Source organism: Equus caballus, chromosome 27 (assembly GCF_041296265.1).
Source record: "Equus caballus isolate H_3958 breed thoroughbred chromosome 27, TB-T2T, whole genome shotgun sequence".
NCBI lineage: Eukaryota > Metazoa > Chordata > Mammalia > Perissodactyla > Equidae > Equus > Equus caballus.
Genome location: NC_091710.1, coordinates 44,036,306 through 44,059,659, shown reverse-complemented (window position 1 = coordinate 44,059,659; position 23,354 = coordinate 44,036,306).

The window sequence follows — 23,354 nt, the reverse complement described above, 5'->3', positions numbered from 1 at the left end:
ATCATCGGAAACATTACTGTAAAATGCTTTATCATAATAACAGTATCAGTTAGAGCTGATGATTGCAAGTGACAGAAAACCCCATTCAAACTGGCTTAAGAAGAAAAATGGAATTTATTTCTCCATTTAAACTGAAAAATGCAGGGGTGGATCTGCCTGGCTTAAATATGGCCCCATCTATGACTCAAACAATAATGCCAGGACTTGATTTCTCTCTTTCCATCTTCTGATCTGTTCTGAAACAGAAACTCCACTCATGGTGGCAACACGGCTCCAGCATCTCCAGACCCTTGATTCAAATCCTGACAGTTTCTGTGTTAGCCTAGGGACATAGTCTGCTTGGACTAAATAGTAGTCACATGTTCATCAACAAACCAATCACTGTGGCTAAGAGGATCCAGTGCTCTGATTGGCCAGGTCTGGGACTCATGTTCCCCCTGGCAGGAGGATGAAACCCACTGGAAGCACATGAACTGAGCAGGGGGAGGGGCTGTTCCCCCAAAAGAAATTCAAGATGAATGGATGTTGGGCAGAAAAACAATAAAAATTCACTCCCAAGTTCCTCACGTGTTGCAGGACCGTAGTTGGGTTTCCTCGGGTGGTTAGAATACGGTGCTCATCAGGCCATGGACAGACATTTACCAGCCAGGTGAACTGTGTAGCTTGGTTTGGAATTTCTCCGAGTGTGGTCCATGGCTCACCACTACTTGAATCACCTGGGATGCTTGCTAAGAGTTTATGTTCTTGAGTCCCACCCTAGACCTACTTTATCTAAACTCTGGAGCTGGGACTCCAAATCAGAATTTTAAAACAAGCTCTCTGAAGATTCTAATGGGCAGAAAAGTTTGAGAATGACTGAAGCTTAAATTCTGGGCTGATTGTGAACAGCCTGGGAGAAAACACACTGGATCAGCCTTTATAGTCATTGCAACTTCATCAGACAAGGAACTCTGACATACCTCCTAGATGATATTGCTTTACTCATTTCTCTAAAGGGGGGCTCACACTGGTTTTGTATCTCATCTTTCTGATGAGTCATCCTTTGGTTGAGGGACTACACAGAACTGCTGTCTTTCCTGGTGGGAAACTGAGGCATGATGGCTGGTAACTTTGCAGCAGAAATGACTTACTGCCACAACTAGTAGGACCCAGAACTAAAATATGCAACTATGTACTGGGGGGATTTGGGGAGAAAAAGCAGAAAAAAAAAAAAGAAATGACTTACTATCTTTGAGTTGATGTCTTAATTTGCTCAGATTCCCATATCTCCACTCTGCCAGCTTTGTTCTTCTCTATAAATAGTGCTAAACTACAGGAAGAATCTAATAGACCAAGAGAATACCCAAATCTGAAGATGTCACCTGCGTTTTTAACACTGACCTTATTTATTTTCTCTTCTGGCTAAGAACCTCCCTTTTGTTGACTGAACACTAGTTTTCTGAGTTCAGAGGGTCTCCCCTTCTTGAAGATCTGAATAACGCCGGAAATCCAATGAAAATACCACCGAGCACATTTTCAGGACATGCCTCTTCCCACAGGAAAACAAATAGAGCAGAGTAAACAATACGGAACCTGCTGCCCACTTTAAATCCACATCTAGAGAAATATGGGCCCTGTTGGATCTGACATCTTTAAATAAAAATGGGATCCGATTGAGCCATTGAAACTCACATGTCAGTATATGTGCAGGATTCCAGCCATTCTGCTTTCAACATTGAAGAGTGTTTTGATGTTCTTTTTATAGCATTCCTCTCTGCTAGTCTGCAGTAGGATTTCATATTGAAAATTACTGCCAGACGAAGGTTGTACGAGCAACTTTATTACCACTTCTGTTTTCTAAGGGATCCTTTTATCCATCAGTGGCAACATTATGGGCTCACATCTACAGTAAGTAAATTAGTATTAATTTCTGATTTTTCCTACAGTGCTGTTTTCCAAACAGCAGCCTTCCCTTTTATGTATTTGCTGATTATTATCTCTCCGCAGGCGCATTACCTTACATTTATCTAAATTATATCTCTTCTCATTTACCGCACTTCCTCACTAAGCTTACCAGATCTGACCACAATTGCATCTTTTTGTCCTCTCTCTTCCTCCCTCTCTTCTTCCCTCCCTCCCTTGCTTCCTTCCTTCCTTCCTTCCTTCCTCTCTATCTTTTCTAGTTTATCGGCACCCAATTGTTTTCCTCCTTCTTATTAGTAGATAAATTGCAGAGTAAAAGTCTTTGCCAAAATGGATCCCAGCAGCATTATACTTTACACCTCCCCCACTTGAGGGAGAGCTGCTAATAAGTACTTACCATCGTCAATCTGATTGTCAACAAGCATTTGGCTTTTATCATGTGGGATAGCAGTGATGATTGTGGATTTGCCTTTATCAGAGTCTGTTGGGTGCTTATTTGTTGCAGTGATCTTTTGCTCTTGCTGATTGATTTGGTTTTCTTTCTTATAATCATATATTGAACAGTTGACAACTTTGTGTTTCCTTTTCTTTAAAATAGCCATTGATCTGAAGGTGCATGAATGCACATACATATTTGCACATGTCCACACTGGAGTTTTATCACATTGTTACTTTCCCCAGGCTACGCCAAGATGGCAGCTGTGAAAAGCAATGCTCAGTGGTTAGAAACTTGATTCTGAGTCAAGACTCCTGCCTTCTATTACTAGTGCAGGACACTTGGTCTCTGTGTCTTGTGTTCTAGGTCTGTAAAATGGAGAACATCCAACAAGATGCAGGGAATATGGGAACATGCTAAAGTCTGGGAATATCTTTATGAGGCTGTTATTTAAAAAATAAATAAATAAAGCTTCAAAAATTAAAGTACTAAAAAATATCATAACAAGAAGAGAGCACACATAGCTGGGATGGAGGGCTTGAAGCAGAGGATACAGGACTTGAGTAGCTAGTTTCGAATGTAGTTATCCTGGAGGTATGACTGGGTCCTCAGACAGCTCACGAGCTGGTGACTGAGTGCGGTGTGTGGGTGGGGGTGTAGTCAGCACTGTCAACAACACCTTTTAGTTTTGCTTCATCCCATATTGCACTGATGCCTGCCACTTTTGAAAAGTTGCTGAGTTCTTGGGATAACCCCAGAATCAAGTAAGTTTGGGCCACTCTGAGCATTCAAGTCAGTTTTTTAATCATTCATTTCAGAGAAACTAATGAAACTCTCATTTTCAAAATATGAAGTGACTTCCCCAGGATCATACAGTTAAATCACTTCTAGATCCAGACCATAATCCAAGGTATAATTTTGTGTCATGGTCAAGAGCATGGGCTTTGGGGTCTAACAGACTTGGGCTCTAGAACCATCGGAAGGCAAGCAACACCATTGTCATTATTTGCAGTCTTCTTGGGAGACCCAAGAAAATTGATCAAAAAGAGCTAGCTCTTACTAATCATGTTTCCAGATGAATATTATAAAATGTCAATTATCCCCAAATTAATTTTTAGGTTGAATTCTATAGTCAGAACACAAAATATCAATCAACCCAATTTTAAAAAGGATCAATGAGGGCAGACATTTATTAAAAGATATTTAAATATTCATTTATATATGATATATATATACACAGTCACCCCCACACAAACAATAATTTAAGGGTGTGATTCCCGCACAGGAGTGGACAGACAAACCAGTGGAAGGAAGGGTGGATTAGTTAATATGGAGTGCTGAACAAACGTTGAAGACCATAAACCCTGGACAGAAAAGTGGAGAAAGGATACGAGCAGACAATTCTCCTAAGAGAAAAATCGAACACCTAAGAAACCTAGGTTTGTGTTGTTCCTTCCAAAGTCTGGTCTAAATTCTGAAAACAAGACCTGCATTGACCAGCCAGCACCACTCTGTGAGCCCGGGTTCGCTCCTATAGCTGCAGGTCAGGCCTTTGCCAACAGTCGGCTGGTCTGTCCACGTCCTTCAGCCATGCCTTGCCATTTCTGCAACCCATTTGGGGTTCCAGGCTCTGGAGCCAGTGCCTGGTTTGGGATCCTGACTCCTCCTTGGGCAGATTGCTTAACCTCTCTGTGCCTCAGGTTTCCTCATCCATGGAGTGCAGGTTAGGTAGTTCCTACCTCCTAGTGTTGGGGTGAGGATCAAAGGAGCTAACATATGCCAAGTGCTTAGCACAACACCTGATGCAGAGAAAGCACTCAATAAACAACAGTTATCATTGACCTCCTCCTAAGACGCCCAGGGGAGAACTCTAGTGATGGGCAGTTGTGCTGGGACAGGAGGAAAACCCACTCCCCTCAGGCAAGTGGGAGTGGGCTCTCTGCTCAAGACCTCCAGAGTTACAGTAACTGCGCTCACTCTAGTGGCAAGACTCCTGTCTCAAGACAGTTCGTGTACGTAACCCCAGGAGAACTCAGGACCAGGGAACTCTCACTTTTCATCATTTTCGTTGACACATTGGATTTTAGTTTTTTTATGTCCAAAGGCTTTGCACTGCATCTTTTCCTACTGACTTTTCATCAACTAACTCTTGCCAGTTCCCCGAGTTCTAATAAACCTCTATTTTGCCTATTCCTTGAGCCAGTGGGAAGCAATGAAAAAGACTTGACAAAAGGCCTTCTAAATAATGAATGAAGATCTCGGCGCCCGGAAGCCCAGTGGCGGCCTCAGTGCCTGAGGCGTGCGACGCTGTGGACCCCACAGTATTCTTTGCAGGGGACGAGACTCGGGTTATGCTGGAGGACGGAACAAGCCCTGGGGCAAAGGTGAGCCAAGGTTTTTCTCTACATAAGATCATGTCATCTGGGAGAGGAATTCCAAGATGGCGCCGTGAGTAGTCCTCTTTGTCTCTCGCCCTTCGAGTCTACAATTATTTGGACACTTATCGCTTGACAAAGGATATCCAGACAGCATCTCAGGACGTCTGAGACACCCACGCGACTATACATCGGAAGGCGGATGGACTTTCCTCCGGGAGGATGTGGAAATAGGTGAAAACTCTCCGACCCCGACGGGCAGCCTAGTACCCGCAAGCGGCTTTCTTCCAACGGACGCCCCCAGAGGATCCACACACATCTAGGGCAGGAGCGAGAACACAACAGAGGAGCGACGGTGGAAACAGGTGACCAGAACCCTACTTAAACCCCCCGCAATTACTCCTAAACGCAGAGGGAAACTTTGGAGTTGCACACCTGAGCCCGCGGGGAGAGTCTCTCCCCGCCATTGGCGGGGAGGCCCGGCCTGGTGCTCGGGGCACCCGGAGGGTCCCAGAGAGAGACACGGAGGGCACGGAGGTCTCCCAGCTGCCGTTGCCCGCCCCGTGGGACTAGGGATTGCCGGAGATCTCGGAGAGGACCGGGGCGGGGGAACTTTCAAAGGCGGGTCCGGCGACCCGGTGGGGAAGCGCCGGAGCTCCACCAGGCAGCAGACAAAACTCTCTGTCTGCCGGTAGCAGAGGGGCCACGCTGAGCACTCAGGGCTCCCGGCAGAGGCCCGGAGAGAAGCCCAGAGGGCGGGGCGACCCCCAGCTGCCGTTGCCCGCCCCGTGGGACTAGGGATTGCCGGAGATCTCGGAGAGGACCGGGGCGGGGGAACTTTCAAAGGCGGGTCCGGCGACCCGGTGGAGAAGCGCCGGAGCTCCGCCCGGGCAGCAGACAAAACTCTCTGTCTGCCATTAGCAGAGGGGCCACACCCAGCATTCAGGGCTCCCGGCAGAGGCTCGGACAGAAGCCCAGAGGGCGGGGCGTCCCCCAGCTGCCGTTGCCCGCCCCGTGGGACTAGGGATTGCCGGAGATCTCGGAGAGGACCGGGGCGGGGGAACTTTCAAAGGCGGGTCCGGCGACCCGGAGGGGAAGCGCCGGAGCTCCACCAGGCAGCAGACAAAACTCTCTGTCTGCCGGTAGCAGAGGGGCCACGCTGAGCATTCAGAGCTCCCGGCAGAGGCCCGGAGAGAAGCCCAGAGGGCGGGGCGACCCCCAGCTGCCGTTGCCCACCCGGTGAGGCTAGGGATTGCCGGAGATCTCGGAGAGGACTGGGGCTGGAGAGAGTTCCAGAGACCCAGCTTAGTAGCCTAGGGGGAAACCCTACAGGCTCACAGAAGCCTTAGGGAAAGCCTCTGCACAGCACCAGTAGAAGGCACCCAGCCGCCAGCCACAAGGCTGGAAGACCCCAGGGCAAAAGCAGCATAGCTAGGTGTACTAACCACAGACTGTAGAAGATGCCAATAGCTCTCCTGCGACCCATAGAGGACAAGTGAGATTTGGTGGGTGCCGACAGCAACCGAGCGACAAATAAAAGTGATCCCACCCCTGGCCGCTGGAAAAGCCCATAACACCGTTGCAGACCCCAAGGAGAGAGCGCATCTAGGTGGGCAACAACAGTAGGCACCTGCAGCCTGAAGCCCCCCGTGACGGCCCCCACGGCAGAGGAGGGAATCCAAAGGGCCACTGTGGCTACGAAGAGGGGCCCAGGCCCAGTTAGCAACTACGGACAGGGTTCCTGGTTGGTGAAGTATAAACAGCTGCTCCCCCCACCGCAGCAGCTGAAACAAGTGAAAGGAGCAACTAAACTCTATCTCCATGCGGAGGCACAAATCAACATCATCAAGCAATATGAAAAAATACATTAAATCTCCAGAACAGAAAGAAAGTAACAAATACACAGAAAACAATCCCAAAGAAAATGAGATATATAACCTAAATGATGATGACTTCAAAACAGCCATCATTAAAATACTCACTGAGTTAAGAGAGAATTCTGACCGACAACTCAACGAGTTCAGGAGCTATGTCACAAAAGAGTTTGATACGATAAAGAAGAACCAAACAGAAATACTGGAAATGAAGAACACAATAGAGGAGATTAAGAAAAATCTAGATGCTCTGAACAGTAGGGCCGATAATATGGAGGAAAGAATTAGCAATTTGGAAGATGGCAATATAGAATTGTTGCAGGCAGAGGAGGAGAGAGAAGCAAGACTTAAAAGAAATGAAGAAACTCTCCGAGAATTATCAGACACAATTAGGAGATGCAACGTAAGGATTATAGGTATACCAGAGGGAGAAGAGAAGGAGAAAGGGGCAGAAAACCTATTCAAAGAAATAATGGCTGAGAACTTCCCAAATCTGGTGAGGGAGATGGATCTTCAGGTGACAGAAGCCAATAGATCTCCAAACTTTATCAATGCAAGAAGACCAACTCCACGGCATATAGTAGTGAAGCTAGCAAAAGTCAACGACAAGGAGAAAATATTAAGGACAGCCAGGCAAAAGAAACTAACCTACAAAGGAACCCCCATCAGGCTATCAGCAGATTTCTCAGCAGAAACTTTACAGGCTAGAAGAGAGTGGAATGATATATTCAAAAATCTGAAGGACAAAAACCTACAGCCGAGAATTCTCTACCCAGCGAAAATATCCTTCAAATACGATGGAGAAATAAAAACTTTCCCAGATAAACAAAAATTAAGGGAGTTCATTGCCACAAAACCTCCTCTTCAGGAAATCCTCAGGAAAACCCTCATTCCTGAAAAATCCAAAAAAGGAAAGGGGCTACAAAACCAAGAGCAGAGGAGATAAGTAGAAGGACAACAACAGAGAGTAGCAGCTCTTCATCAGAACAGATTAAACCATGGGACGAGAAACAAAGGAAACTGAAGAAAACCGGAAAACAAGACACAAAATGGTAGTGGTAGGCCCCCACGTCTCAATAATCACTCTAAATGTAAACGGATTGAACTCCCCAATCAAAAGACACAGAGTGGCAGGATGGATCAAAGAACAAGATCCAACAATATGCTGCCTCCAGGAAACACACCTCAGCCCCAAAGACAAACACAGACTCAGAGTGAAGGGATGGAGAACAATACTCCAAGCTAATAATGAACAAAAGAAAGCAGGTGTCGCTATACTAATATCAGACAAGGTAGATTTCAAAGCAAAACAGATAAAGAAAGACAAAGAGGGACAGTATATAATGATAAAAGGGACTCTCCACCAAGAAGACATAACACTTATAAATATATACGCACCCAACACAGGAGCACCAAAATTTGTAAAGCAACTCTTAATAGAACTAAAAGAAGACATCAACAACAATACAATAATAGTAGGGGACCTCAACACACCATTAACACCAATGGACAGAACATCCAGACAGAAAATCAACAAGGAAATAATAGAATTAAATGAAAAATTAGACCAGATGGACTTAATAGATATATATAGAACACTTCATCCAAAAACAGCAGGTTACACATTCTTCTCAAGTGCACATGGAACATTCTCAAGGATTGATCATATTTTGGGAACCAAAGCAAACATCAATAAATACAAGAGAGTTGAAATAATATCAAGCATCTTTTCTGATCATAACGCTATTAAACTAGAAATCAACTACAAGAAAAAAGCAGAGAAAGGTGCAAAAATGTGGAGACTAAACAACACGCTTCTCAACAAACAATGGATCATTGAAGAAATTAAAGAAGAAATCAAATATTATCTGGAGACAAATGAAAATGAGAACACGACATACCAAATCATTTGGGATGCAGCAAAAGCAGTCCTAAGAGGGAAATTCATCGCAATACAGGCTCACCTCACTAAACAAGAAAAAGCTCACGTAAGCAACCTCAAACGACACCTAACAGAACTAGAAAAAGAAGAACAAACAAGGCCCAGAGTCAGTAGAAGGAGGGAAATAATAAAAATAAGAGCAGAAATAAACGATATTGAAACAAAAAAGACAATAGAAAGGATCAATGAAACAAAGAGTTGGTTCTTCGAAAGAATTAACAAAATTGACAAACCCCTAGCCAGACTCACCAAGAAAAGAAGAGAGAAATCGCAAATTAATAAAATCAGGAATGACAGAGGAGAAATCACAACAGATACCAACGAAATACAAGAGATCATAAGAGAATACTATGAAAAACTATATGCCAACAAATTGAACAACCTGGAAGAAATGGACAAATTCCTAGACTCCTACAATCTCCCCAAACTGAATCAGGAAGAAATGGAGAATCTGAATAGACCAATCACAAGTAAGGAAATAGAAACGGTAATCAAAAACCTCCCCAAAAACAAGAGTCCAGGACCAGACGGCTTCTCTGGAGAATTCTACCAAACATTCAAAGAAGACTTAATACCTATTCTCCTCAAACTGTTCCAGAAAATTGAGAAAGATGGAGAACTCCCTAACACATTCTATGAAGCCAACATCACTCTGATCCCCAAACCTGACAAGGACAACACAAAGAAGGAGAACTACAGGCCGATATCACTGATGAACATAGATGCAAAAATCCTCAACAAAATTTTGGCAAACCGATTACAGCAATACATCAAAAAGATTATACACCATGATCAAGTGGGATTTATACCAGGGACACAGGGATGGTTCAACATCCGCAAGTCAATCAACGTGATACACTACATTAACAAAATGAAAACCAAAAACCACATGATCATCGCAATAGATGCAGAGAAAGCATTCGACAAGATCCAACACCCATTTATGATAAAAACCCTCAGTAAAATGGGTATAGATGGAAAGTACCTCAACATAATAAAGGCCATATATGATAGACCCACAGCCAACATCATACTCAATGGACAAAAGCTGAAAGCCATCCCTCTGAGGACAGGAACAAGACAAGGGTGCCCACTTTCACCACTCCTATTCAACATAGTTCTGGAGGTGCTGGCCAGAGCAATTCGGCAGGAAAAAGAAATAAAAGGAATCCAAATAGGTAACGAAGAAGTAAAACTCTCGTTGTTTGCAGACGACATGATCTTATACATAGAAAACCCCAAAGAATCCACAGAAAAACTATTAGAAATAATCAACAACTACAGCAAAGTAGCAGGGTATAAAATTAACGTGCATAAATCAGTAGCATTTCTATACACTAACAATAGACTAACAGAAAAAGAACTCAAGCACTCTATCCCATTCACAATCGCAACAAAAAGAATAAAATACCTTGGGATAAACTTAACCAAGGAAGTGAAGGATCTATACAATGAAAACTACAAGACTCTCTTGAAAGAAATAGGCGATGACATAAAGAGATGGAAGGACATCCCTTGCACATGGATTGGAAGAATAAACATAGTTAAAATGTCCATACTACCTAAAGCAATATACAGATTCAATGCTATCCCAATCAGAATCCCAAGAACATTCTTCACAGAAATTGAACAAACAATCCTAAAATTCATATGGGGCAACAAAAGACCGCGAATTGCTAAAGCAATCCTGAGCAAGAAAAACAAAGCCGGCGGAATCACAATCCCCGATTTCAAAACATACTACAAAGCTACAGTGATCAAAACAGCATGGTACTGGTACAAAAACAGGTCCACAGATCAATGGAACAGAATTGAAAGCCCAGAGATAAAACCACACATCTATGGACAGCTAATCTTCGACAAAGGAGCAGAGGGCCTACAATGGAGAAAAGAAAGTCTCTTCAACAAATGGTGCTGGGAAAACTGGACAGCCACATGCAAAAGATTGAAAATTGACCATTCTTTTTCACCACACACCAAAATAAACTCAAAATGGATCAAAGACCTAAAGATTAGGCCTGAGACAATAAGTCTTTTGGAAGAGAATATAGGCAGTACACTCTTTGACATCAGTTTCAAAAGAATCTTTTCGGACACTGTAACTCCTCAGTTGAGGGAAACAATAGAAAGAATAAACAAATGGGACTTCATCAGACTAAAGAGCTTCTTCAAGGCAAGGGAAAACAGGATTGAAACAAAAAAACAGCTCACTAATTGGGAAAAAATATTTACAAGCCACTTATCCGACAAAGGGTTAATCTCCATAATATACAAAGAACTCACACTACTTAACAACAAAAAAACAAACAACCCGATCAAAAAATGGGCAGAGGACATGAACAGACATTTCTCAAAAGAAGATATGAATATGGCCAATAGACACATGAAAAGATGTTCATCATCGCTAATCATCAGGGAAATGCAAATCAAAACTACACTAAGATATCACCTTACCCCCGTTAGATTGGCAAAAACATCCAAAACCAAGAACGACAAATGTTGGAGAGGTTGTGGAGAAAGAGGAACCCTCATACACTGTTGGTGGGAATGCAAACTGGTACAGCCACTATGGAAAACAGTATGGAGATTTCTCAAAAAGTTAAAAATAGAAATACCCTATGACCCAGCCATCCCATTACTGGGTATCTATCCTAAGAACCTGACATCAGATATCTCAAGAGTCCGTTGCACCCCTATGTTCATTGCAGCATTATTTACAATAGCCAAGACGTGGAACCAGCCTACATGCCCAGAAACTAATGATTGGATAAAGAAGATGTGGTATATATACACAATGGAATACTACTCAGCCATAAAAAAAGACGAAATTGGCCCATTCACAACAATGTGGATGGACCTCGAGGGTATTATGTTAAGCGAAATAAGTCAGTCAGAGAAAGACGAACTCTATATGACTCCACTCATAGGTGGAAATTAGTATATTGAGAAGGAGATCTGATTGGTGGTTACCAGGGAAAAGGGGGGGTGGGGGGAGGGTACGGAGGGGGAAGTGGTGTACCCACAACATGACTAACAAAAATGTACAACTGAAATCTCACAAGGTTGTAATCTATCATAACATTAATAAAAAAAAAAAAAAAAAAAAAAAATAATGAATGAAAAAAAATCTTCTTAGTGATCCTCTAACAATCTTTTGGAAGCTACCTCTAACATATACATTCTTATTTCTCTGCCTTGGCCTCCTCAAGCATCCTGCATGGTAAACGCCACATCCCTGGGTAGTATTTCAAAGTAGCTCGGTCCCGTCTTGGAAGTAGCTCTGGGTGGCAACACTGCTGTTCTCCAAGGTAAGAGGGAGGTTTAAGGTTCACATACCAAAGGACTGATGTGAAATTTGAGGGTCTCTTAGATCCTTGGCTTGAGAGCAAGGCCATGAATAACTAGGACTTTTGAAATGACTTTATCACACCTACTCCTTTATAAAGCTCCTTAGGAAGGAGAAAGTATTACATGGAGAATTTTGACTTTGGTATAACTCTAGTGCTATCCTGGTTTTGCAAAACCAAGATATTTTTTTCTTTTTTTCTTTTTTTTTTTTTGCTAAGGAAGATTAGCCCTGAGGTAACATCCACTGCCAATCTTCCTGTTCGTATGGGAGCTGCCACCACAGCATGGCAACTGACCGATAAGTGGTGTAGATCTACACCTGGGAACTGAACCCGGGCCACTGAAGCAGAGCACACTGAACTTAACCATTAGGCCACTGGGGCTGGCCCCCAAGATACATATATATATATTTTTTTTTTTTTTTTTTTTAAAGATTGGCACCTAAGCTAACATCTGTTGCCAATCTTTTTTCTTCTTCTTCTTCTTCTTCTCCCCAAAGCCCCTCCAGTACATAGTTGTATATTCTAGTTGTAGATCCTTCCGGTTGTGCTATGAGGGACACCACCTCAGCATGGCTTGAGGAGTGGTACTAGGTCTGCACTCAGAATCCGAACCAGTGAAACCCTGGGCCACCGAAGTGGAGTGCACCAACTTAACCACTGAGCCATGGGGCCAGCCCCCTAAGATGTATTTTGATAAGACAACAAAATCATAGTTCTTGGCCATAAAGATTTTTCAAAAACATAGAATATGCCCAAATTCTTGTTTTTAAATTTGGAAATTCCTTCTCCTAACTCCAACCTTCCAGATTTGCAAGCAGGATTATAATTCAACAAAAATTCACCTTCAAGGGGCCGGCCTGGTGGCACAGTGGTTAAGTTCACACGTTCTGCTTCAGAGGCCCGGGATTCGCCTGTTCCGATCCCAGTTGCAGACGTGGCACTGCTTGGCACACCATGCTGTGGTAGACATCCCACATATAAAGTAAAGGAAGATGGGCACGGATGTTAGCTCGGGGCCAGTCTTCCTCAGCAAAAAGAGGAGGATTGGTGGCAGATGTTAGCTCAGGGCTAATCTTCCTCAAAAAAAAAAACTCATCTTCAAGTATGTTAAAACAGTTATAAAACATAGAAGAGGAAACATATGCAACATGCATATGCAGAGTTAATAGACATGCAGCTTTGAAAAGGACTTCCTGTTACAGATTTAATGGTAATTGCAGCAGAGCCTGGTTTTACCTTTATTTTTCCTTGATTCACATTCTTTTTTATAGTCCACACTTAGATGAAGCATTACATAAGGACATTTTTGCCTAGCAAAGCATAGCTAGAGAACTGTGGCTAAATAAACTCTCCCAATGGTAACCTACAGGCCAGGTACGTAAACGATTGAACAGACTATCAGACAACAGGACTGGAGCCTGTAGACTGGAGATAAGTTGCTCTGTCTACAGGGTGCAGCCGCTGCTCAGTGCCCGCCAACTCTTGCCATTCAGGACAAGGCATCCATCCAGTGATGCCAGATCTTCCAAATTTTCAAAACAAGCCAGAAATCTTGATTTTTATGAGACATGTCCAAATATTGAAATTTTGAATAGCATGCAAAAATCAAAACAAAGCTGTACGGGCAAACAAACAAAACACATCTGTAGTCTGGAAATGTTTCATAGGCTACCAGTTAGCAAGCTCTGAAATTAACCAGGTATTTGATTGTGTTTTGTTCTGTTTTTAGTTATTTTAAGTGCTGTTTGCATTTGACAGCAAATGGAGAATTCTCACAGAGCATTGAATTTGAAGACGCAAATGTGTTTAAGGCAATAACACCGAGAGCTCAAAACATATTTTATCCCGATGAGAACCATCGTTAGAGACTGCAATAACATGCAGAGGGAGTGTACTACGTCCTGGCATCGTATGAATCGGGCTGGCTGCATGGGGCGGGCCACTACAGTTCTTCAATGAGGGTTTTCCATGCTGCCGTATCACAGACCTCTGAGAGGGAGGAGTTTCGAAGGACAAGTGATAGACAGTCTGTAAATAAACGTTTAAGTCCATTTTAGCACCTGGAGTTACCTGAAGTACAAGTCAGATTTGTCCTGGGTAAATTGTATCAGGTTAAAAAGCTGACACTTCCTACTTCCTTCCTGTGTCTATTTCCGCTTTCTGTGTCCTAACTTTCTTCTTCCAGATCAGTCAGTTCTCTCCTCCTGGTCCAGGTTTATCATATCCATGATGCAGGCAACTCTTCTAAATTACCTAAGCTAATAAGTTCCCATTTGGTTCTGAAATGCATTATTCCATTTTCTTAGTTTATTTACAATATTATCCTTAGGCTAATATTAAAATTAGTCTTAAGGTTATAATGCCACCCCAGTCTCATACCCAGAGAAGGGAGCAGTGCCGTCCTTCTGTTACAGAAACTCCCCTTCTTTTCTCGTCTGCCTGAAGACAATGACAGCCATTGCCTGCAAATGCCAGGGGCCATTTGGGGATGGATCACAGGCAGACACCACCTGACCTGGGGGCTGCCTGTGGAATGGGCTTCTGGCCTTCATCCACATCTACTCTGCCTTAATTTGTCCCTCTCTCATGTTCAAGAGCTAACAAGATCCCTTTTATAGATAAGGAGTCACGACCTTGAAACAGACAAAATAGCTGGAGAATCCTTATGGGTTCGATACTTCCAAGGTGAGTCCTTAAGAAATTTGGTTTTCTCATGAACAGATATCTCGGAAGAGGATGAGTGAGGGAAGGGAGGTATAAGACATAAGAAATGAAAGGAATATTCTAGAGGTAAAGAAATATGATCAGGAGTTAGTGATTAATTACAGACTCATTCAGAAAAAAGGGATTCCAAAGTCAGGTGTCATGTTTGGTCCTCGAAATGCAAAGATATGTACGACATTTCAAGATATCTTATTAGATAAAAAAATAAATAAGATGGGAACTCTGCCTTCAAGGATCTCAGAGTCTAGAAAATGGAGCAGACAAGTAACTCAGGAATTACCAATTTGCTATAGTAAAACAATAGTAATAGTATGTACAGGCTTCAGAGGAAGCACAGAGACACAGGAGTGAAACTCTATCTGAGGGCATAAGGGCAGGGGTTTTTTTGGGTTTTTTTTTTGAGGAAGATTAGCCCTGAGCTAACGTCTGCTGCCATTCCTCCTCTTTTTGCTGAGGAAGACTGGCCCTGAGCTAACATCCATGCCCATCTTCCTCTACTTTATATGTGGGACGCCTACCACAGCATGGCGGGCCAAGCGGTGCCATTTCCAAGAACCAATCCGGGAACCCCGGGCCGCCGAGAAGCAGATAGTGTGAACTTAACCACTGGCCACCGGGCCGGCCCAGGGTAGTTTTTAAAGAACATTTAGCTACTGGAACAGGTATTTGAAAGAAGAAGACTTGACCAAAAAGGCTGGGTGGGGAAGGGCGCTCCGGGCATCATGGGAAGGACGTGATAAAGCCATGAGGACTATTTCCAGCCTGAAGAGGTAGGCGTGTCTGCTGAGGGGATGCTGGGATGATGAGGATGCTCAGAGCCCAGACATCAGACTGAGTGAAGATAGAGGATGTGAGCAGAGGAAGGAAGCTGGTTGGCAAGGAGGAGAGAGGGGGCCACGTAGGCAGGTGTGAAGGCTCCGGAGGAAGCAAAAATTGCAGCAGCTGTTCTGCAAGGGGGCTGGAGCTGCTCTGGTTGGTTGGCAGCATTGTGAGCCAGGGAGGGATAAGGAACGAGGGTAATTAGGGCAGGATCCCCTGGGGTAGAACCTCCCAGCCTGGGGTTGCCTCCGGGAGGGTATACCTCACCATCCAGACCAGGTGGGGAAGAAGGAAAGAGGCAGGGCCGGTCGCCTACTGTGACGCTAAAGAAGATGAAGAGATGACTATGAAGCACAGAGAAAACACAGGACACAAACTGGCCCGAGTGGGCAGAAGCTGTCAGTGTCAGGAAGGAGGAGAGCTGAGGACTCCTGGCTTCAAGGAGCTTCTGGCCCTTGCCACCAACCAGTGCACACCAAACCAGAGGACATGCCAGCCTCCAGGCCCTGGACAGGCTGGGGCTCGCTGCCAGGGGCCTTCCCCCTCACCAGGTCTCTTGAGCAAGGGCCAAGGCCAGAGCACCCCAGATAGGGCTTGAACTCCTCGTGCCGCAGGCGGGCTCACAGGCTGGACCCGCCTCTCCATGCCATCCCCCCAGCCGCCATTCATCAGCCTGCCTTTTGTGAAGCGGCTGGCTTCAACCCAGCCAAAGCCGGGAAATCTCCATCCTTAGTCCTCGATTTGTTAATTATTTAAACAGTGTGTGTGTGTGTGTGTGTGTAAGAGTGTGTGTTTAATTTCCTTTATTAAAAAAGCACACCAAGCCTACCGGGACGGCGATGCTGAAAGAGGCTGGAAGGACACTCAAGAGATTTCATTCTGAGAATTAGCCCGCGAGCTGGGGAAGCAGTTGGTGATCACAAGATTCCAGTGGCAACAGAGACTCCTAGCGATGAGAGTGAGAGCTGGGTCCCCTGCTGTTCAGGCCTTTGCTCCGTGTTCCTGTCAACCCACCTCCTTGCAGGCTGGTCTTTCCTCGGCTGCCCTCCAGGCAGACAGAGCTGGAAGCTGCTCCTCAGCCCATGGGGCAGCCGCGCTGGGGCTCAGTCCACTGTCCACGGTCCCAGTGCCGGGATGATGGACAGTGGAGCCCAGATTTATGCCTATCATCTTGCAGGTCCTTAATGATAACATGATGTTGAAGGTTTACTGAGTATATACTCTGTGCAGGCACTGTTCTAAGTGCCATGTATTACCTTACCTACCCCTTACCTCACACATCTGAGGTGGGTTCTATTGCTATTTGCATTTTACAGATGAGGAATGGAGACACATAGAGGTGAAGGAACTGGTCCAAGCTCACACAGCAACTGACTCTGGGGCCACGCCCCTCCCCACCCCATGGGGGAGGATGTGGAGCTGCTAGGCTGTAGGAGGCACCCTGACATGCCTTCCCAGAGCACCAGATGGATCAGACTTTAAACAGGAACAGTGAAATCAGAAACGTGCGCGAAAAAACACGGGTGCCACGTTTCAGAGGAACGGAGAACAGAGAGCTGTTTCTAAGCGTGATACAACACCCAGAAAACCCACGGGAAAAAATCGACAGGCCTGAACAAATAAAAAACTTTTAAATGTTTGACTATAAAATAACGTAAACTGAAAAACTGGGAAAATATTCATGACAATGGCTTAAGTTTACTAACATTCCAAAAACTCTTAAAGCAAAAAAGATATAAACAGGCATTTCGCAGAGAAGGAACTAAACATGGATGATACGCAAATGAAAAGGATGCCCAACCTCATTTATCTTTTTTAAGATGTCAGTTAAGACAACAAAGGGAGGGCATGTTTCGCCTATAAAGCCGGAGACCGTTTCATATCAATATCTTCATTTTCAATCCAACACCTCAGGCTTCAATCTCGTTTTCTTGCTGACTGCAGTTATAAGTGCTCTCGCCAGTTGTGAGAAACCTAGCTCCCATCACCCTCGCTGTATCTGCGTATTTACTCAATCTGCCTCTGTGTATCCAGTCTCCCATTGTCTCTGATCCCACCCTGCTCCAGTCCAGTCCATTTTACAGAGGAGGAATGGAGACACATAGAGGTGAAGGAACTGGTCCAAGCTCACACAGCAACTGACTCTGGGGTCACGCCCCTCCCCACCCCATGGGGGGGGACGTAGAGCTGCCAGGCTGTAGGAGGCACCCGGACATGCCTTCCCAGAGCACCAGATGGATCAGACTTTAAACAGGAACAGTGAAATCAGAAACGTGCGCGAAAAAACACGGGTGCCACGTTTCAGAGGAACGGACCCTGGGCTGGTCATGCCTTCACTGCCCCCTGCATGGACGTCCCTTCACCCGCCGTGGGTGCTAACACGCTACTCCCTCCTCCCCACACACATGTGGGCACCTGGGCTGCACATTCCCCACAGGTCATCCCCTCCATGCAGATGCCCATCCCACTTGGCACCACCTCTAATTCAGACATTGTTTTAAAAAGCTAAGTCTACTTACGTGAAATAATGGGCTCAAAGGCCACAGCTCTTTGAATACAAATTGCTTTCCTACAGGTTGGTGCCAATTTCTAATATGGTAAGAACCACATTCGAGTGCCTGTTTAACCACATCTTTGCTGGCATCAGGTATTACCCATTTTTTCCAGGTTCTTTCTCTTCTAGTTTCCTCCCATCATGGGTGTACCAGGGACAAAGAGAATCCTAGAGCTGTTTATGGAGCCATCTCGGCTAGCCACCTAACTCAGCTGGGTCTACACCTAAATACTCTGAGATGGATGGGTTTCATCTGATTAGCGGTGATCTGTATAGTTGGACGAAACCATCAGTACAGTTACCACACTTCTTTAGTGAGCTCATGCTCCCCCCATTCAAAAAGTAGGAACTGAGCACCAATACGATGTGCTGGGTTTTTCGGAGGCTTGCAGAGATGTCTATGTTGGAGTCCCTGCCCTCAAGGATCCTGTATTTTTGAGGAAGGCAGAGATTCTGATGGTAATATGAACACAGCGTTCATTGAATAAGCGACTTCAGTTCAGATCACTTATCTGGAAAGTGGCACATCCCAAATCTTCCAGCAGGAATGTTCTGTGTGACTTCATAATCCCACCCCACTATCTTTTAAACTCATCTTCCTCTCCTCCCCAACACAAGCCCCGTGCTCCAACCAGACCAGCGTCCTGTCCTTCAAATACACAATTACACAGCCATTACTACTGATAGTATATTTTACCCTGACTCTCCTGCCTCAAGCAGCTGCCACGTGGACATCGTCTCATTTAATGCCCACAACAAGCCTATTGGGGGAATTACTGTAATGCCCAATTTTTAGATATTGCTACTGAGACTTAAAGAGGATCTTGCCAAAGGTCCTAAAAAACTGGGATCCAAAGCCAAACCTTAAAGTGTGTGTTCCTCCACAGCCAGAGGCAGCCTCATTCCCTCTGTCCCCGCCCGGCTTCCTGTAGGGACCCCCCTTTACTTCCCCTTTGACTGTTTCATCTCACCCACCCATCAAGCTCCAGCTGCACGTCGCACGGACTCTCCCCGTCCTCCCGGGCTGCCTGGCTCTGAGGAAGCTGAACCACAGCCTCTAACAGACTTTTCACAAGCTCATCCAGTAAGTGTTTGATGGAGACGGAAGAGATTCCAAAGACATCATTCCTGAATCCCAAGTTGGCTCCTAGTGACATCCTTGTGGACTTTCTTGTCCCCTTGGGTGGAAACTCTTTTAAGATAAATGTTCACCTTATTCCCTGTACTTTATAAATTCTCCCTGAGTAAAGGCCACTCTGAGGTCCTCGTCTGATGGAGGCAGAAGGTGGTGTGTATGTGTGTGTGTGTAAAGGAAATGTATTCACTGCTGGCAAAAGGAAGAGGATTAGATCAGGAAAATGTGCCAAATTGGTGTAAACAGCACCTGTGGTCATGGGCGCTGAGCCACTCTCACCCTGTGGGCCTCGGGGCTTCATCCTCTTCTATCCTTCATCACCTCATAACTGGAAGGAGCCACTCCCCTAACTTGTATCATTCTCCTCTTTGTAGAAGGGCTGTGGGAGGTACAGTGTCACTCAAGGTCATGGGCTCAAAACTGGTCTGGGTCTGGAGTGAGACGGTCGTTCCTCCCATAGTGGCTTGGCAGTGTTTGTGAGGTAAACCAGTGGCTTCCGTTGGGGACATGCTGCACAGATGTCCACCTTCCTTGGCACAATGGCTCATTTCCTTGTCACCAGCTTGGGTTGGCTGGGCCTCATGACTATTCATTTCTATTACTTTTGAAGCACACCGAAAGAACAAGAAAAAGAAGCATGTCCACACCCAGGAACCCAGGATTTGAACCGACGAAACACTGGGCTGCCTGCAGCGGAGCGTGCGAACTTAACCACTCGGCCACTGGGCTGGATCCTAATAATCCACTTCTAACACTCACACTGGCGGCAGGAAGTCTGCTCTGTCCTGAGACTCCTCAGAAACACTGATGCATTAGCTCCCGATAATCTGGTCATCACTCTCCCCCCTTCACTAGGACAATTCCTCTTGCCCCAAACAGAAGAGTTGGGTGGTTTGAAACTCCAGTGTTTAGTCGTCCTACCCTCCTCTCCACTCTTCTTGAAGGGCAGTGATCAAATTGCTGGCAGCCTTTCTTTCATCTGCAGGCGTGGCCACAATTGAAGATTGAAGGGAAGCGCTCCTAAAGTAGGGATGGGCGAGAAAGGATGGTGTGATGTCATAGTCATAACCTTCTGGGCTCAACTCTAGTGACTGTCCCCACCCAGCCCCAACCCAAAAAGGATGAAGGCAGAAAGGAGCAAGGAGGACGAGGAAGGAGGGGAAAGGAAGAGCAAAGGCAGAATCTGAGGTGGCAGTGTGAAAACATGGCCGTGAATTCTTTCATCCTCCTTCTGGCAAGGGGTGGCGTCTCTGATCTCTCCTCCTGAACTTGAGCCTGGCAACTATTTAACCGATTGAACACAGTGGACCCCAAAAACAGCTGTGCCGGTTTCCCAGCCCAGGTCTTAAGAAACAGGCAACTTCCTGTGTCTCGGGACTCTTAGTCTTGGGAACCCAGCCACCAGACTGTGAGAAAGCCCAAGCAGATCCTGTAAAGCGCCACCAAGAGCAGAGGGCGCTGGCCCTCAGCACGGGCTGAGCTCTCAACCAACAGCCAACTCCATTCTCGGGCCACATGAGACAGCCATCCCGTAAGTGAATCCTCCAGCCCCGCAGCTGCTGCAGCCGATGCCACGTGGGGCAGAGACAAGCGGTCCCCAACGCCCTGACTGCTGTCCGAGTTACACATCCGACCAGCCACGTTAACTAAGCTGCAGGATGGTCGGTGCTGTAGCCACAGACGACCAGGGCACCAGTGTTCCAGCAGTCCTTGAGGGAGCCTGGGGAGGGGTGCTGACCTCCCCAAGAAATGGCCATTGGTCGGCCTCTCACACTGGTGATGATGGGGTGTATGGGATTGGGTCCCAACTGCTAGGCCAGCCCTAAATGCCTTTCACACACTTTCCAACTCCCTCTCCCACTACCCCTTACATGTATCCTCTGTTCTTGGGAACGTACCCTACACAAGGGGTGCTTGGCCAAGGTCGCTCTAACTTAGTAAAAATAAACGAGGATTAAGAACTTGTCATCCTTTCTCTCAGGCCCAAGCCTTTCTCCCTTGCCCTTGTGGGGCTCTGTGGACTCCCTTCCACACCAGGCACACTGCTTTATGGAAATAGATCCACTGTGGGGCCGAGGGGGCGGAGCCTGAGGGAGGGGCCATGGAGGAGTGGGGCCTAGGATGGGGCAGAGCCTAGGAGGAAACCCAAGGGAGATGAGTCATAGGAGCCAAGGGAGGGTTGAGTTCAAGAAGGAGATCACGATGATCAGTATCAAATATAACAGAAAAAAGACAAAGCGTCTCTTGGGTCTGGGATTATGGGCAAAGTCAGTTTCAGTGGAGCCGTAGGGACAGAAACTAAATGGGGGCGGGGGGGGGGGCGGGTTTCGAGTAAACAAGAGGAAGGAAGTAGGGGCAGTGCTCACAGGCAAGTCCATCCCAACTCTTGTTGAGAAAGAAAGGCAAGAGATAGGTCATAAGTAGCTAAAGGGGGCGTGGAGACCCAGCAGGGGCTTCTCGTTTGCAGTGCGCTTTGTTTTCTAAGATGGAAGTTGCTAAACAAGTTTATTCCCGAGAGCAGCCCCGGGGAGGGGATGACCACTCAGGCCTGGCGGGTCCGTGGGAGGTGGAAGCGCGTGGGACCAGGACTCAAAAGGCAGGGGAAGTCCGTCGGCGGTGCCGCTGACAACTATGGAGATGCTGGGGGCAGGAAGAGCTAACCCGGAAAGGAAGGAGGTGCAGGATTCCACTCTTAGCTCTTCCCGTATGGCACGGGCTGAGGGGCTGCAAGCTGGCAGGGGCGGAGCCAGGCGACTGGCCTTGAAGCTGTGTTTGCACGGGGCTGCGTTTGCACGCTCTAACTCGGATGGTCTTTTACAGATCAACGAAAATAGCATTTTCCAAATACAAACATCTTTCCTAAATATGCTTTTATACCTTCTTTCTATAAGAGGGAGTAAACAGCGACAGTCCACATTAAAAGTGGCCTTGGGACGGGGGTTGGCCCCCTCTCCTTGCGCATCGCTCCTGTGACTGACAGCCGCAGTCGGACCCGACAGGGGCAGGATGCCCGGGCCTAGCGCCATCCCGGCTCCTTCGGCGCCACCCAGTGGCGTTGGGGCGGAACTGCAGCCAGCTCCGCGGAGCTGGGGCGTAAAACAACCCTTTGTCCTCGGAAGGTGCTTTTCCTGCCAAAGCAAACCGCCGTGTGTTACAACTCCTGGAAGAGCAATCCCGAGAAACAAAGCCCTGTTTTTTTATAGCAACAGTGGAAACCAGACCCCACTTCCTTCCTGCAGGATTAGGGCTCTATTGATACCGGTGGAATCGGTCCTCTGGTTTCAGGGTTGACCTGCAGCCAGCCATACTCCGAGAGGGAGAGAGGAGAAATATGCCCTGTCTCCCAGGGACTGTATCAAAGGTTTTTCTGTTCAGGTTACCCAACTGTTACAAAGGACTCTCTGATGGGTATTCCTTTCTTTTCTTTTTTATTAATTTTTTTTTTTTAAACATTGAGCCTGAATTTCCCTTCCATGCATGGCTGAGAGCGAATGAGCTTGGGAGCATTAATGAGTGACACCTTAAACGGCACACACCTTTCTGTGCCCTCCTGTAGGGAAAACAGCTTCCGGTTCTCCACCAAGGAGGCTTGCGTCTCGCTGCGGCGACCGAATGCATACAGTGGGTGCTGAAGGATAACTTTCTCGTTAATGAATTCAGGTGAAACCACTTCAAAATAAAGGTTTAGCCAACTTCAAAAATAAAAACGCCGTAGCCAATTATTATGCAAAGAAGGATGGGGGGGTGCGGGGGGGGGGGGGTGCGGGGGGAGGGGCGCAGAAAATCCCTTTCAGGCGGGGCGGGTCCAAGAACCAGCTTAATAGCTGTGAGCAATTCGCTTATCACCCCTTTAAGGCTCTCCGTCCTCTGCAAAATGAGGATGACAATAAAACCTTCTTCACAGGATTATTGAGAGTTTCTAATGAGATAATGCATATTTAGTGGTTATGAATTTTATTCTAAAACAAAGAATATAAAAAATACCACATTCAGAATTTTTCTAAATCATACCAGATCAACTTGCCTGTGTGGGGAGAAATGAAGCCTCAGTCACGTGTGCGGTCCCCACCCCATCTCTAGGGTCACACAAGAATCACTGGTGGATCTGTGGTGTCCAAAACGCCAGGGTCAGCTCTCTAGCCTTAGTCCATCAGGGTCACTGCCAACATCCACCCTTGCCCAAGCCAGCCTGGTGCCTAAAGCCTGTCAGCCCCCTGAGCGTAGGGTTTGGCCTCCTGAGGGG